Genomic DNA, 15,885 nt, shown 5'->3' on the forward strand with positions numbered 1-15,885 from the left:
CAAGTTTCTACAATATATATTAGCATTCCATATCCTATGCTATAGGTAACGTTTTCAACCATTCAAAATGTACCATTTCTAAACTAAAGAGAAAATTCAAAATAATTTTTTATATTATTTGTAACTCACTCAGCTCCTTAAGTCACATATCTTGATTGGTTTAAGTTTTTTCTTGCTTTAAAGATTGACCTAAACGATCTGAAAATATTGATTTTATCCCTATTGGTATTACTTAATTTTAATTCTTTTATTCAATATTTGCAGTTATATTATTTTTTTTACACTACAATTTTCAAAAATATAAATATATCTGGGCTATCAAAATCATCAGGTAAGTTTTTTTTTCATATTAGGGGTAGTATGGTCTTTAGTTTAACATGTTAAATCATGTTAAATGGAAAAACTCATGTTAAATAGAGAAAGATTTCCTTCATTTACCATGGTAAAACGACATAACATGTAACATGGTTGAGACTTCTGTTACTAGGTTTGTTAAATGGAGAAAGACCTCACGTATTGTTTGGTGTTTGTGTTTTGATTGTGTCAGTATTGTTTTGGATCTTCTTATAACTAATAAAGCAATGGATGACAATAATAATAATGTAATGACAGTTGTCAATCATCTTGATACTCTTCCTCACAAGTTAGAAGATCAACAAGACACTCAGTTGCCAAAGGTTTACACAACTTCCACTTCTCACTCAATTTAGGTATTAAGTAATAAATTACTTTAGTGAAAACTTAGAGGTAAACAATAATACGAAGTTTTGGAAGGAAAGGTTATAAAACAAGTTGCTCAGAAAATCCACTAGGAGCTCTTATGCATTTACCATTTAACAGGACTTTAAACAGGGCATCTCACAATCCTATACTTATAACATTTAACATGGTAAAACATTTTACATTTAACACAACATCATGAATACCCCTATTGTCACAACTTTATTGCAATTCTTACAAAAAGTCAAGAAATTCTATTTTTTATAAATGTCTACAGGATATAGATATTCCAATGCATTAAAAAAAAACAATTGAACCTACTTATGCAATTAAGAACCAACCAAACTTTTTATGAAATTTTATCTTATTAGTTATATCTTTCGTTTTGTCGAGAGTTTTTCATAACATAAATCCATGGTTCAACATTCCTCTGTGTCACTATTGCATTTTGGATTTGGAAGTTTTTTTGTTCTAAAAGGAAATAAATTATTATTTCCAAAAATTCAGAAATTCTCATGTTGTTAAAAATACTCTTTAGTTAGTGAACTGTTGATGTCTTAAGGAAATTGGAGAATTTCTTTTTAGAGAATTGCAATGGTCTATGTTTAGGTAGAATTATACCATGAGAGTTAAAGTGAATTAGTCGAATTTTTCATCTCCAAATATTTTCTCATGGTTTTTAAGGTCTTGCGCACATCTATAGTACGTCCAATTTAGTTGTAATGTAAAGCTTTTTATATTACTCCGCACACATAAACATTTTAACCTCAGTGTTGAAAAAAGACCTTTTTGAGGTTTTTCGAACGCCATTTTTTTCCAGGTTTTAAATATCTATTAAAACAATCGAATCACTTTTTATGTATTTCAAATAAAAACTAGGATAAAATTAACTGTGGAGCTCTACTAATCTGTTTTTATTATTTATTCTTTTTTTTTTTTTATTCAGTTTTAAATGACCGTGTTGTTTATAATAGTGTAGCTAAGTAAGAATGTTTTCCCCTCTGTGTGGTTGGCATTTGTTTATTACAGCCAAATATAATTAACTTATATCTCTGTAGGACAGTTCGGGGAATCCATTTGTAACTATTATTTATTTAGTTAAATATATCGGATTTATTAATATATTATACCATGACTATATCTGTTATACATTTTCTTTATATATATCAAGTATTTATGGATGTGACATATTGTTGCATAGTCTGTTACTTTTAATATACTATCAAAAATAATATTATGATTTTTATTCTAGATTCTCATCTAGATAAAAGAGAATATTTCTTGTTGTGTTTTGTTTGCCGGACATTCAAGTATTAATAGGTTTGAGAATCTCACAATTTTCAAGTTGAAAAGGAAATTTATTAAGAGAGAGAGAGAAAAAAAATGTAATAAAATAAAATAGAAAGAATTGTTGGGCTTTTTTTCCTTTTTTTTTTTTTTTTCCTTTTCCGAGATATTGGCTTATGAGAAGAGATATTTTCTTTTACTTTTGCTTGATTGAAGTTATGTTCTGAATTCCTTCACTACAGTATCCCGATGTGAAACAGTCTAATATTTGATAATTTGTTAAAATTGTTTCTAAAATAGGTAGCATAATGTAATGTTGTCGAGTATATTAACATACAAAGAAAATATATAAAATCATTTGTATCCCTCCGAGATAGAGACGAGATATTTTACCCTAATTGAAAAAAAAAAAAAAAAAAAACCAATATTGTTTTACTGTCTATAATCAGGAGCTAGTTTAGTTGTTAAGTGTGGGGTGGGGATATTATCAGTGAAATGCTATCAGTGGCAAAGAACCCGTAACTGCTGCTGACACAGACTTTGTGGGTGTACGAAGTATTGTAACTGGTTGGTCAGTCTGTTATAAACTGACCTCAGAGTACTCAAAGTAATGATACAATAGTTGCGTGTCTTCTACTTTGGCTTGTTTGGAATATGTTGATATCAGATAGTTATTCAGAGGTAAGTGAAATTCTGTATAATGCTGCATTACTGTCGTAATTCGAAGACAGGTATCTTTACGTTTATAACTTTATCAAAGATCCAATTACCTCTTTTATCATCATATATGCGTGAAAATTCCTTTTAAATTTTGGAAAACCACAATGAAAAGTATTCAATACGGTTTTTGAGTATATTTTTAAATTTGTTTATTTTATTCTTTAACTAGCTGTGCAAAATATGAACATCTGATTAATTGAATCCAGATGATTAAAACATCCGAAATTAATGTGAAAAAATAAGGATCAATCGATTGATGATTCTATTTAGTTTTGTCTTATAATGAATTGAATTATGTTTTGAACTAGATGACAAAATTTGTCTAATAAAATTCGCAGGGAGCTTGAATATACAGTACAGTTTTGTTGAAGGTTTGTTCAAGCATACATAAAATTACATACTGATTTTTTTAAATTGTATTATGCATCATGTTTGTATGAATATAAATGGTATCTCCTGTACATATCTTTGAAACGGAAAAAACATAATTTAAATTTCATCTTCCAGTGTGATTAGTCTAAATTTGAATAAGGAAGTTTTCTTAGTATGTATTTTCTTTCTTTGATGTGTGTTTTAATGTTTCCTTAAAGTCAATTATCTTCTAAAAGATCACTGTTGAACGGAAAAAAGGATGGAATTTCTAGTTTGTCTCTGCAGCGATGTTTCCTATTAATAAATTTTGGTAAAGTTTTTAAGTAAAGGAAACGCTAGTTTCCTGTGTGCTTATATCAAATTATTTCCATATTAGACAATTTGTATGCACTTTCTATGGGAGCCATTTTGAAATGGCATCACTCTGAGTTGGCAGGAAAGTAAAGTTTAAATGCTATGTATGACAAACCGTTATCTTCTGATTTATTAGCTGTAGTTTAATGATGGATATGTAACATCGAACTGCTGCTGCACACCTGTATTGCTTATAATGCAGGGGAAGGTGGAAATAAATAAATAAATAAATAAACGTTATCTTCCAAAACTAGATACGAAATTTTAACCCCCCGAAGTTTATAAATGTTAACCGCTCCCCCTCCCCCGGTAAACATGATCTCTCCGACCTCGCCATAAGTTCTTATTGCATTATAAAATTTGCCACGCAAGTAAATCATAAACAATAGAATAATCAAATATTTGTATTGAATAGCCACCTAAGAAAGGAACTATCTGACATACATAAGACTTTTAACATTTCAACTTTCTTTGAATCAATTGTCGAGATTCCAAAAAAAGTTAACTAAAAAACTATCCATTGCCATAAACGAAAAAATAATACTATTACACGATTACTTGTTATATTTTAATGAAGTGGGAGTGGGTAGCTCATTGGCAAGGCAATGTATTACTAACTCTAAAGATCCGGGTTCGAATCCGACTGTGGCAGAGAATTATTATCTGTTACTTGTAGCCTTTGAGTCAGCTCTGTAGGTTCGAAAGCCCTTCGGAATCAACCCAGCCCCTTAATTGAGTAAATATCTGGCGTTCGAGCGTGATTCTGACCGAATCACCTCCTTGTCCAATCGTTAGTATATTAATAGTATTTTTTCAAAAAGTGGTGAAACCTGGGCCCTTCATGGGTTGTAGCTATACTGATTTATTATGATTTAATGTATTTATTTAGGGTTCTGCTATTTGTTTAATTAAAAAAAAAAGGTATTTACTCAGTTGAACATGTTATAAAAAACAATGAACTTCATTAGAGTAGTATTGTATCTCAAGTGATAATATATAATAGTGATAATAAACCCAAATAGAAGTTTAAAATATATGGGAAATGCTGATTTATTAACAAATATATTTAGTTTCAAAGCATGGGGGAAACCATTAATCTGGACTCACTGGGAAGCCTACATCACCATTAATACTTAACCTTAGCTGAATATTGTTAACTCTATTAGTCGAAAATAAAAAAAAATGTATTCAACTAGTTAGTTCTAACTAATTCTCTTTCATCATTGAATATTGTTTATTGGACAGATCGATATGCTGGGTATTAGCAACTTAATTGCAATTTTTTTTTAGTTCCTTCATATATTTGGAACATAGCTCCAATGGAAACATAGTTCTAGTATAGAACTGAAAATCTAAATATTTTCATAACATATCTATATTTTCATTCTAATGGATAGTTGTTAAGTCATCAGTTTTTTGAGTAAAACTAATTCTAACTATATCTTTAGAAATTTTACCTCTTTTTTTAATCTATGTATTTTTATGTCAAATAAAAAGGTGGATTATATTTGATATTATTACTATAATTTTTCATTTTTTGCCATACTTCTAATTAGTGAAATATTAATAAAAATATTTAATTATTTAGCTAGCAACTTAATATTTTTCAGTTTTGAAGCGTTTTCTATCAGGGATCTGTGAGGATGTTTTAAAAACAACTACAATGATTTTTCAGTTTATTCATCTACTCAGTAATTCAAGGTTTCGAATTATCATTTTTATATTTAAAGGAATTATATAATTAAAAAACTAGTTATAATTTTTATCCGATTATTTTGTAAAGGCATGTTTTACTGCCCATACTGCGTTCACTTGAAACTATTTATGGAATGCAATAAAACATAGTCCTTTAATCCGCTATAAGTGGATCTGATATGTGAAATATTTTACAGTATTTTGGCTATGTAATGTTTTATTATTATATTTTTAAATAATTATTTATATTTTCTGATATAAGATAATTTATTTCAGGTAAATTAGAGGATGCCTCTATTTCTACGAATTATGTTAAGAGCATTGAGCCTTAGATAAGTCTCTTGTTGACAAGTGAGTATTTTTCACTCTTTCGTACATAACATTCAGTTCTTATTTATATATAATATTGATCTCATAAGCATGTTTATTTATTTAAAAATATATAGACATTATCTGTAAATGTTTGTTAATATATTTTATGCTTCATTAATATTCTTGAAAACCATTTCATATTTTTGGATTCTTGTTAATACTTATGTTGACCTGTCTACTTGTTCTAAGTATTTTTTCTAAAGCAATATAAGAAGACTGCCTATATCTTCTTTTTGGTAGCTCGGAACTACCTCATGAAACTACAAACAGAGGTGTGAAGAGACTTCAATAGAAACCATGCAACAGCTATGTTCGTATAGACTGTACGAAGGCCTTCGTCTCCATTTCTCACTGCATTTTATGCCGTAAGCTCGCGGACATCTACTGCCCAGGACAACTCTATAGCATTATAGTATCGTTTCTAGATAACAGTAGCCTATCTGTACGGTTTCGCGAAAATCACTCCAGAACAATCTCAGTTACGTGCGGTGTTCCACAATGGGGGGTCTTGTCTCCTCTCTTCTTCTCCATATAAACTGCGGATGTCGTGGGGCATAACTACACCATTGCCACAATACCCGCTTTCGCAGACGACATCGCAATTTATAGCAGCAGCGCCAAACATGCCCTCAAGCGGGCGGAGAAAACATGCCAGGAGATAGTAAAAAAACTACACCACCTCAACATCCAGGTAAACCCGGCTTAAACAGATTGCGTGATGTTCGCACTACAGAAAGGGAAGAAAACCAGACTACCTTGCACTCTCCAAGTGGCAAACTCCGTACAAAGGCCTTCAAACTCTTTAGTTTATCTGGGCATTAAATTGGATCGCCACATGACACAGCCCATTCCTACATGAAAAACATACGAGTCCGTCTTAGATCATACCGGCTACACCACCTTTATCATCATCCGTACTCTCAGTAAGGCTCAAACTCCAAATTTATAAAAGTAGTTTGAGACTAGCACTTCTATATGGTGCTCCACTCTTCACCCATCATAGAGAAGGGACACAGCGCCATCTACGTCGCTGAAGAAGATGAAGATATATCAAACTCTCTTCGAACTACTCACAGTGCCTGAATTCGTCCAACGCAGGCACATAAAGTTTTTCGACTCTCTACAGCACCAAAGAAATCTACTGTTCAGGACTTTACACCAGAGCCCACTCCGGTGCGTTGGCAGCAAACCAGGTGAAAATTCAGAAACGACGTGACAGGACACCTATTTAAGGAATACATTTTTTAGGTTTAGTTTAAATTTCAAAACCAATGTGTGCCCCAGCACATAATAAAACTCAACGTTCACTACAATAGAATTACAACTCAAAAACTTCTTAAAATGTAGCCCATCACAGAAGAAGTAGGGGGAAAAACTTCAGGAATAGTGGCTATGGGGAAAAAACTAACAAACACCGATGTCTTATCCATTAGGAAATGCAATATGTACATTTCCCTTGGATTTTCTAGTGGCATTAAAACTTGTTGATGGCAGGGTCCAATTAAGGCAGTATCTATGATTCAAATTATCAAAATTATGTGTTGTTGTTTTCAAACAGTCACACTTAGATCCAAAAAAAATTAACGTTTTATTTAAATTTAATTTTTTTTTTTGTTTATTATGATTCATCAACATTTTTATTTCCCCACTTCTTTATTGCTAGCCGAAATATGAAAGTACGAAAAATTTATTCGCTTGTCATATTGAAATGAAACGGGTAAATGATAAAGTTAAGTTTCTCTTTCATATTGATTTGAGTATGTCCTTATCGTGAAAAATCAATCTAGCTCTTTCTGTAAATAATGATGATAAACAGCATTAATTTTTTTAAAATTTATTTATTTGATTTTTTTTTCTAGGTATGTTAGGGAAAAAACAATTGGTACATCTACTTTTATATTTTATGATGTTTTACTAAAGATTAATGTTAAAGTTAAATACTTAACAAAGAACAAATCCAAGATTGCAAATATATCTCGAATATGGATTTTGGCACCCAATCATTTTTCGTCATAGCACCTTTTTTTTAGTTCTAAAAGAATTAGCGCCACTCTTGTGGAATTAAAAATGTCGCCAAAATTATCCTTAGAAGGTTTGGGTAAGTAGGAAAATATTTTTAAAAAATTACATGTAAATGCTGAAATATACTGTATATTTGTTATTTTGATTTTATAATTATTATTTTTTTTCTTTTGTAATATTTGGAGAAAGTAGTATTAGCTTGTGGAACCTCTGGCATACGCATGAGGCACCCACTTTTGGGAACTAGGAAGTCAAAGTCAATACATTATTTTTTTAACTGCGGATTTATTATATGTGAGAGTGCAATTAGTGTAACGCGCGTTGTATGTTGCCATCGCTTAATCGGTAGTATTGATTAGGATCGTCTGAAAAATTTTTAGTTCTGTCATCAAAAAATCATGAAATTTAAAAAAAACTTGAAAAGTAGTTTAACTACAAGGCAAGAAGAACTGATAAATTAGCATTTAACATTAGTATTTTTATTTTCTTGCTCATTAATTCTAATTAGGTTTTACTTGAAATTTAGTTCTTTCTGAATGACTGAATTTTTATTTAGTTCAAAACACCTTTTGTTTACTTACACAAAAGAAACTAACAAATATAATATAACTTTCAATTAAGAAATTTAACTTTATTGGATTGGGATATTATTAGTAAAATCATTAATCTTATTTTATTTTTTCGTTTCAGAATGTTTTCCTGACATTTCGATAAATAGTTAGGAGACTCCTACCTGACCATGACTCACTAAAAAGATAAGACGGAGGTGAAACTAGGAGAAATGTCATCGGTGAGCGGAGACTTAAAAATAATTTTTGGAAATCGTGGTGGATGCTTGACATTTTGAGAAATAGGGCACACTGATTTCAAATGTTGAATATAAAAGATTGATAAGATGAATTATAATGAAACATTCAAGGATTGTCTTGTTTTAGAAAATAAATGTGGAGTTTTTAAATTAAATAAATGTTTATTAATTATTTTTATTTATTTATTCCTTAATTTATTTGTCTCATTTCCATATTCTGGATTTCAGATACGGCTTATTATACTGGATGTTAAAGGCTTAAATGACATCCTGTTTTTCCGAGGGTTTTAAGAATTTCGAAATGAACTGGGTAGGTTCCTTTTCATGGACTTTCTTATATTTCTTCTCCAGGCACCTATCTCTGGAATTTTCAATGGAAAGAGTATCAATAACAATTTCAATGTAGGACTCTCAAAGAACATCTAATATCAAAACGATTTTTATCCCCGTATTTTCCGATTTGATGCTTAAACCGCAAAAAATCGTTAGAAATTTGATGTTTTTCGACGATTTGCGTGCAAATAGTACGGAAAATTAAAAAAATGTAGAGGATAAAATCTTTTCAGAATTCTGTGTCACGTAAAAATCAGTCATCATAATTTGATTATGATTCGCTGACACTGTAATGCCTACTATAAATTTCTAAGTTATGAAAACCGGTGCTTACGGGATATTAAATTCTAGGTAAATTCACTGGTATAAAATCTTTATCAAATTAGATTGTCTGTGAGAATTCTTAATTAAACATATCTATTTCCGTTGGATATTCCTGAGTTGAGTGGGTTGGAAAAGATATGGAATAGGTATTTACCGGTTTTTGTGGAACATTAAATAGTGAAACAATTTTTTCTTTATCTTTAAAGAAAGATAAAATATTTCTAATAAAATATTTCAATTTATAATCTTAAACACTTTATTGAGACTGGTTAATTTTTTAAAAATAAATCAACACATTTTATTTTTCTTATAAGTCCGACGTTTCGGCCAATCCGGGCATCCTCAGGGACAATCTACTTAATACAATTTTAGAACTATGTGACTTAAAAACTCAAATCCATGCAGGCTATTCTGCCCAGGTCAAAACAACAATTTCTAATTAGTCAATATTCACATTAAAACCAAAATTAAAATCATTTATCACAGTCACTATTTGTGTATAACAAGCATTGTTGTGATAAAGTTTTAACAAATAGTGACTGTGATAAATGATTATTCTAATTTTGGTTTTAATGTAAATATTGACTAATTAGAAATTGTCGTTTTGACCTGGGCAGAATAGCCTGCATGGATTTGAGTTTTTAAGTCATATATACTTCTAAAATTGTATTAAACAGATTGTCCCTGAGGATGCCCGGATTGGCCGAAACGTCGGACTTATAAGAAAAATAAAATTTCTGGATTTTCTCTGTAGGAAGTCTGGTACGTCAAGCCATAAAATTTTTTTGAGGTTAATAAAATTCTAATTGAATGTAATTTATATTAAATTATCATATTAGTACAACGTTTCGGGACCACTGTCCTATATTCATGTTCTTTAAACCTACAACAATAATAAACCACCATAATAACAATCTTCATCCATATGTATTATAATTCTTGCAATTATATTTACCTCATAATTTGAATTTCATATATGAAGAATATACAAATAAGTAATGGTAGAAAAGTGAGAATAGTGTAAAGATGTGACATGATTTCCTGTATGAAATTCAAATTATGAGGTGAATATAATTGTATTAATTATAATACATATGGATGAAGATTGTTATTATGATGGTTTATTATTGTTGTAGGTTTAAAGTACATGAATAGGGGATAGTGGTCCCTTTATTATTTAATATAAATTACATTCAATTGGAAGTTTATTAACCTCAAAAAAATTTTGTGATTTTTATGAAAAATAAAATGTGTTGAGACTAAAATGAATAGAAATTAAATTATTTATTTAAAAAAAAATTTCAATTTTTACTCGTAAATGGTTGAAAATTAGAAAATTGTTTACGATTTTTGGTGATTTATACCTGTATATCACGTCATACCGGAAACATCGGTGCTAGAAAATCGTTTTTAAATTCGATGTTCCAGAAGTAAATCGGATGGAAAAAGTAGCTTAGTGGACTCTACTAAGAAACTTCATTCACCATAGAAAGGACCTACCAAGTTTTATTTAAAAAAACTCCCGAAAAAACGGGATGTTATTTAATCTTAAAATATTTTGTGATAAAAATTATGATTTCAATATTTTACAGGTTTCTGATATGATCTAATCATATTGTAAACAGTTTTAGAAATTCCAAAAATATAACTTAAGTATTAAGTGAATATATACACAAAGCGAACATTCATGATTTCTTTGCAAAATAATTTAGCAACCTAAGATTTAAAAAATAGACAAAACAATGAACTTTTGTAAAATTAGATTTATTTCATTAATTTGACTTTGAATTGACTTTGACCTTGAAACCTACTTTGATATTGAAATGAATCAGATTAAATGAATTGAAGGCATTAGTGAAATTAAAAAAGTTTTTTGTTTGAAGAGTATTATTAAATACTTCTTTCTGAATAGCACTTTGTTTAAATTTTATTAATCTTAAATGTTTTGTCATTTTTCGAAGTTAAAAATCTGTTTAATGTTTAAAATATAAATAAATTAAGTTAAATAATTAAATTAAATTATTCTCAGTTTCTATGTTTGTAACAAATAAGTTTCATCGTAATCCAGTTAATATGGGTTTTTTTTTTAAAACTATGTTTAATTAATTAAGTTTTAAATATTTAAAAGTACTTTTCTAAACTTTACTTTCTGAGATGCTGAAACGTAATAATAGGTTTAATACCTTTTCAGTCTACAACTTCAAACTGAAAGTAGAAAAGGTCCAGACTTTTTTTTATTGTTTTCTGTGTTTCGCTTTTTTATTTATTTATTGCTATTTACAATTGTATTTATGTAAAAACTCATTAAGTAAATTTGACGTAAGATTAAAATGGAGTGATAAAGGCATGTAGAGAAACTACCCATTGGTAGCACTTTAATCATATTCATACATTAGGTCTTGAAGCCAACTTTTTTTCAGGCACCTAGGAGTATTGTCAGGACTAGAAGAAGAAGCAAGGTTAGAAACTAGAGAGTTTTGATGGTTAAGAGGTTTATAATGGAAGGATTTATATCTGGTTCGGGTTAGATCTATTATATATTTTTTAACATTACAAATAAAATTAAAGAGCACAAAATTTCCTAGAAAATACTTATATAGCATTACATTTTCTGGTAAGCTTTTGGTGTTAAGTCTGAATTTCCTAATTGGTTTTTCGAAAACTAAAAATTTCTTGAAGACCAACATGCTATATGATATAAATGCAGATGAAATTCTCAATAAAATGCGTATATATATATTTTTTTTGTTAAATGAGATGCTGTTAGCGAACAATTAACAAAGGTCCCTTTTCTGTTATTTTTTATTTTATTTTTTTTTTCTCAAACATTATCTCTGTTTACAGTACAGTTTGACCTAAACATTTCTGAAATTCGGAAAATAGTTTTAGGCAAATGGTGTCTACTGGGGTAAAAGCAGTTAAAAAATAGTTTTTGTGTTTTTCACTAAGAACCAAAGGATGAGACCTCGTTAAAAGGACTCTAGCAACATATCATTTTACGCCAAAAATGGCATAAAATATGCCTATTTTGGATCAATTTCAAATGGAATGTTATGTAGTATTATAGAATTACTTAGTTTTCAACTTACAGGCGAAAGACTAAAAATAAGTTCCAAACATTGTTTTTTCTCTATTTCTACTGTGAAGTCGGCCGTTGGTGAGGTGGTAAACCTGAAATTTCGGATCAGCGCACCAAAAAACATATAGGACCTTCGTGAAAAATACTTTTGTGTTTTTTTCTGAAAATATCATTTATGAACCATGAGTGACAATTTTGTGCCATCTATCCATATCCTTAATTATTACTAGTACTTTAAGAGTACTTAATTATCTTAGCCATTTTTTTTTTTTTTTTTTAATTTTACAGAATATTTTTCCTTTTTATTTCATTAAACGTTTTCTAGTAGTAAAGCATGTGGGGACATTTGCTAAGTGTACCACAAACTACTTAGCCCTCAGCTCAAGAGGGCACTTATTTATTTCTTTGAGGGGTCAGTGGTTGCTAGAGCTAGCTAGGGGTCTCTGTTTGCTCTTTGCTTTGTCCGCTATAATTGATGGCTGAGTGGCTTCTTGTGTCTGTCCCTCTCCCAACAACAATATTCCTCTTCCTTTCGCGAAAAAAATAAAAACTCCATTGTCAAAATAGCCGGGGAATAATACGGAAAAAATATAAATCTATTCTCCACATGTCTGGCCCTGAGAACCATGTCAGTTTCTTTGTTAGTAGAATTGATTGTCGATAGTAATTCAGTTAAAAAAAAAAAGAAAAGAAAATTATAGTAAAGAAGAAAAGAATATGATTATCCAATCTTAGTTAATAAAATAATTTAAGAATATTTGACAACTTTAAATGAGTATATTTTGAAATAAAATTAATAATGTTGTTTAAATAAATAGTCTCAAAATCTTATAATGGATTTATCCATTATAGTCTCAAAACCCAGTTTATTTATCACAATCTTAAAATAAATTTTAACAAATAAGTGACTGTGAAAAAGAATTTTTATTTTTATTTTAATGTGAAAATTGACTAATAAGTGGAACTGTTGAATTGAGCTGGGCAGAATAGCCTGCATGAAGTTGTGTTTTTAAATTATTTAGTTCAAAAATTGTATAAGATTGTCCCTGAGGAAGGCCGAAACGTCGGACTTGTAAATAAAATAAAAGGTTTTGAGACTATAATGGATAAAATTTAAATTATTTATTTAACATTAATCATTAACCAGTCTCAAGAAAGTATTTAAGATTAGAAATAAAATTAATAATATAATTGTTATAACAATATTATATCTAGTACTTTGTTATTCTTTCTTTGTACAAGGATGAATAATGAAATATGAGGTGAGGCCCACACACGTATTCAGCCGGACCAGATATACATTGGCAAATTTTTGTCTACCATGTCTGCCTCCCCATTTGACAAATGCATATTTCTCTTTCATTGCCAATTATGTGCCGACCACACTATTCGTAATACTGATATGAATATATATTTTGCTAAAAAAAAAAAAAATTAATAAAAACCCGAGAGCCTTGATAAAGTGTTTACTTCATTTTTATGACTATTCATTGCATTTTTGTTAGTAAGTACTAATAAATAATGTATTATTGATTATTGTATGTTAGCAAAATGATTTAAAGTGTTGCTGTATCAAAAACATAAACAATTACCTTGATCATTAACCACGTACAAGAGGAGCCTGATCTTAGTCCAGCGTCGGTTTTTTACGTCTGCTGTTAAATAGATATATTTCCGAAAATAAGTTATATTACTATAAGTCTTCTAACAGAGAGTCTACTGACGTGGACCGATTTCATTGAAACTTTTTTTGCTGATAATGGTGATGTGATCGAAAAATATTAGGCGTGAACGACAGTCCTCCGAAAAAAAATTTATATATAATTTTAGAAATTATTTATATAATATTATTCCGTCTTGGCTCTGCTTGTTTTCAATATATATCATATTATACTTTTTTTTCAGATTTTGGTTTTCTGAAACCATTAAATACGGATTTTCGTATTGATCAAAAATTAAAATTGTTTAGAGAATATTTATTTTCTTTCGTTCTCGAAAAAAGTATAACTCAAATTTTTTTTTCCAAATCCAACGTAACTATAACTCCTAGAAGGGTGAATTTACTCTGTTCCGACTCATGTCAATATATTTTAGATTTAATTTTTTCGTATGGAAGAAAAATGTAGTTAAAAAAAAAAACTTTCCAAACATTTCATTTTATACCTCCCTGTCTAATATGTTTACTTAGGTCTGCTATGTACCGTTTAGATAGTTCTAATTCACTCTTAAGGCTCTTCTAGATTGGTGTATTTGTATTAAAGTTTTAATTTTAATGATTTTCGAAATATGGAAAATATCAAAAATATGAAAGTCTAAATGTTTTTCTTTTGATATAAAAATCGTATACTAGTGTTTCTCTAGGTGAGATAAACGAATATCAACTTTGTTTGTAAATCTAAATACATATAAATACACTCACTTCGCTGTGTCATCCGGGCCAAATTATTTAAGTACTTTCTTTTTATATACTTATTATAGAATAGTGTGGTGAAAATACATCAATCGAATTGTGTACTGGTGTTGAACAATAACAAAACATTATTGTCAATTGTATTAAATATGTACTAAATCATACAAATCAAAAGTCGCTTCCTGTAAATTAGGTGGAAATGGGTGTTTTTAAAGAAAAATAAATCTTATAACAGGAATATGGTCTTGTTGCGGTCAAAAAAGAACACAAATAGTAATAAAACTATTTATTATGAGGCACCGTTGCACCCCATTTTGCAATGCTTCCTTAGGGGTAAAAAAAATACAAACAAGTAAAATAATTTTTAACAAGTAAGAGAATAAATTACAAAAATAAAAGTGAACTAAGTGATGGCTAGAATTAATTTAAAATATGTGAAAATTTGTATAGAAATGAAGTAAATTAAAGAAATTGAAAATTAGATGTAGTGAAAAGTATAAATAAACATGAATTACAAAAATGTATTAAATAATTTATGAAAACAGAAATAATAGCAAAAAAAAAATAAATATAAAAATGCAATACACGCTAAAAGGCAGAAAATAAGGTAAACAAATATAAAATAAAGGTAAAAAAAAAGGAGAATAATTTATAAAATTGGACACCCTCCTTTCTAAATAAAGGAATGCCCTACAAAGCTGCATATCACTGGAACTCCATTCTCTCTAACATACGTCATGTTCCAACCCTTCTCTCGTTTAAAACCCTTCTATTTAACTACCTTTTACTTCACCAATCTAATCCAATATTATTATAGTACAGATATTTTGTAATTACCTTTTTATTTTCTTTCTTATATATTTAGTCTATTATTTTTAATGTATTTATTTCTTTCTTCTCTATATTTAAAATTATTTATATAAAATGTTAATATAAGTTATAATTAAGTGTAGCCACACTGTTTTTGGCCTATATATTATAAAATTAAAATTACCTTTGTAATTGTTCTAAAGGGACCTAAAATAATAAACTATTTTTCATTTCGAATTAGGCGGAATGTTGGCTCTTAATAAATAGTTTTATTAATATTTGAATTTTTTTTTACTGTACCGGGACTATCTTCTTTTTATGTACTTCACGCGATCAATCAACGAGCTTACAAAAAATAGTTCACCTGCCCCACTTCGGAATGCCAGTTGGTTCTAACTCTTTCAATAGTGTATCTATATTATCTGCTTAAATATATCTTTATTGAACCGGTTAGGTAAAATTTATTTTGTTTTAAGGTTCAGCAGAACTTTTTTTTTTTTATCTTTTACGTTACTAAGTCCCTCTCATTATTATTGATAGATTGAGAGGCAGAGAGAAGTCAGAAGCGGCTTCGGTTGG

The 15,885-nt window shown here is 29.2% G+C and overlaps 1 long non-coding RNA gene across 15 annotated transcripts in view; it reads left to right on the forward strand.

Moving 5' to 3' along the window:
• Positions 1 to 8,522, forward strand: part of LOC112210002 (uncharacterized) — a 234,113-nt gene extending 225,591 nt beyond the window's left edge. For 13 of the 15 annotated variants that reach the window (XR_010844578.1, XR_010844585.1, XR_010844582.1 and 10 more), the window contains 2 exons: positions 5,425 to 5,499; positions 8,233 to 8,522. This is a non-coding gene — a long non-coding RNA (uncharacterized lncRNA). Of the gene's footprint in view, positions 1 to 2,497; positions 2,689 to 5,063; positions 5,155 to 5,424; positions 5,500 to 8,232 lie in introns of those variants that run through there. The other 2 variants (XR_001343676.2, XR_001343677.3) reach the window with 2 other exon arrangements.
• Positions 8,523 to 15,885: the final 7,363 nt, after the last annotated feature.

This window comes from Halyomorpha halys, unplaced genomic scaffold (genome assembly GCF_000696795.3).
Source record: "Halyomorpha halys isolate HHAL.00 unplaced genomic scaffold, Hhal_1.1 Scaffold560.1, whole genome shotgun sequence".
Taxonomy (NCBI): domain Eukaryota; kingdom Metazoa; phylum Arthropoda; class Insecta; order Hemiptera; family Pentatomidae; genus Halyomorpha; species Halyomorpha halys.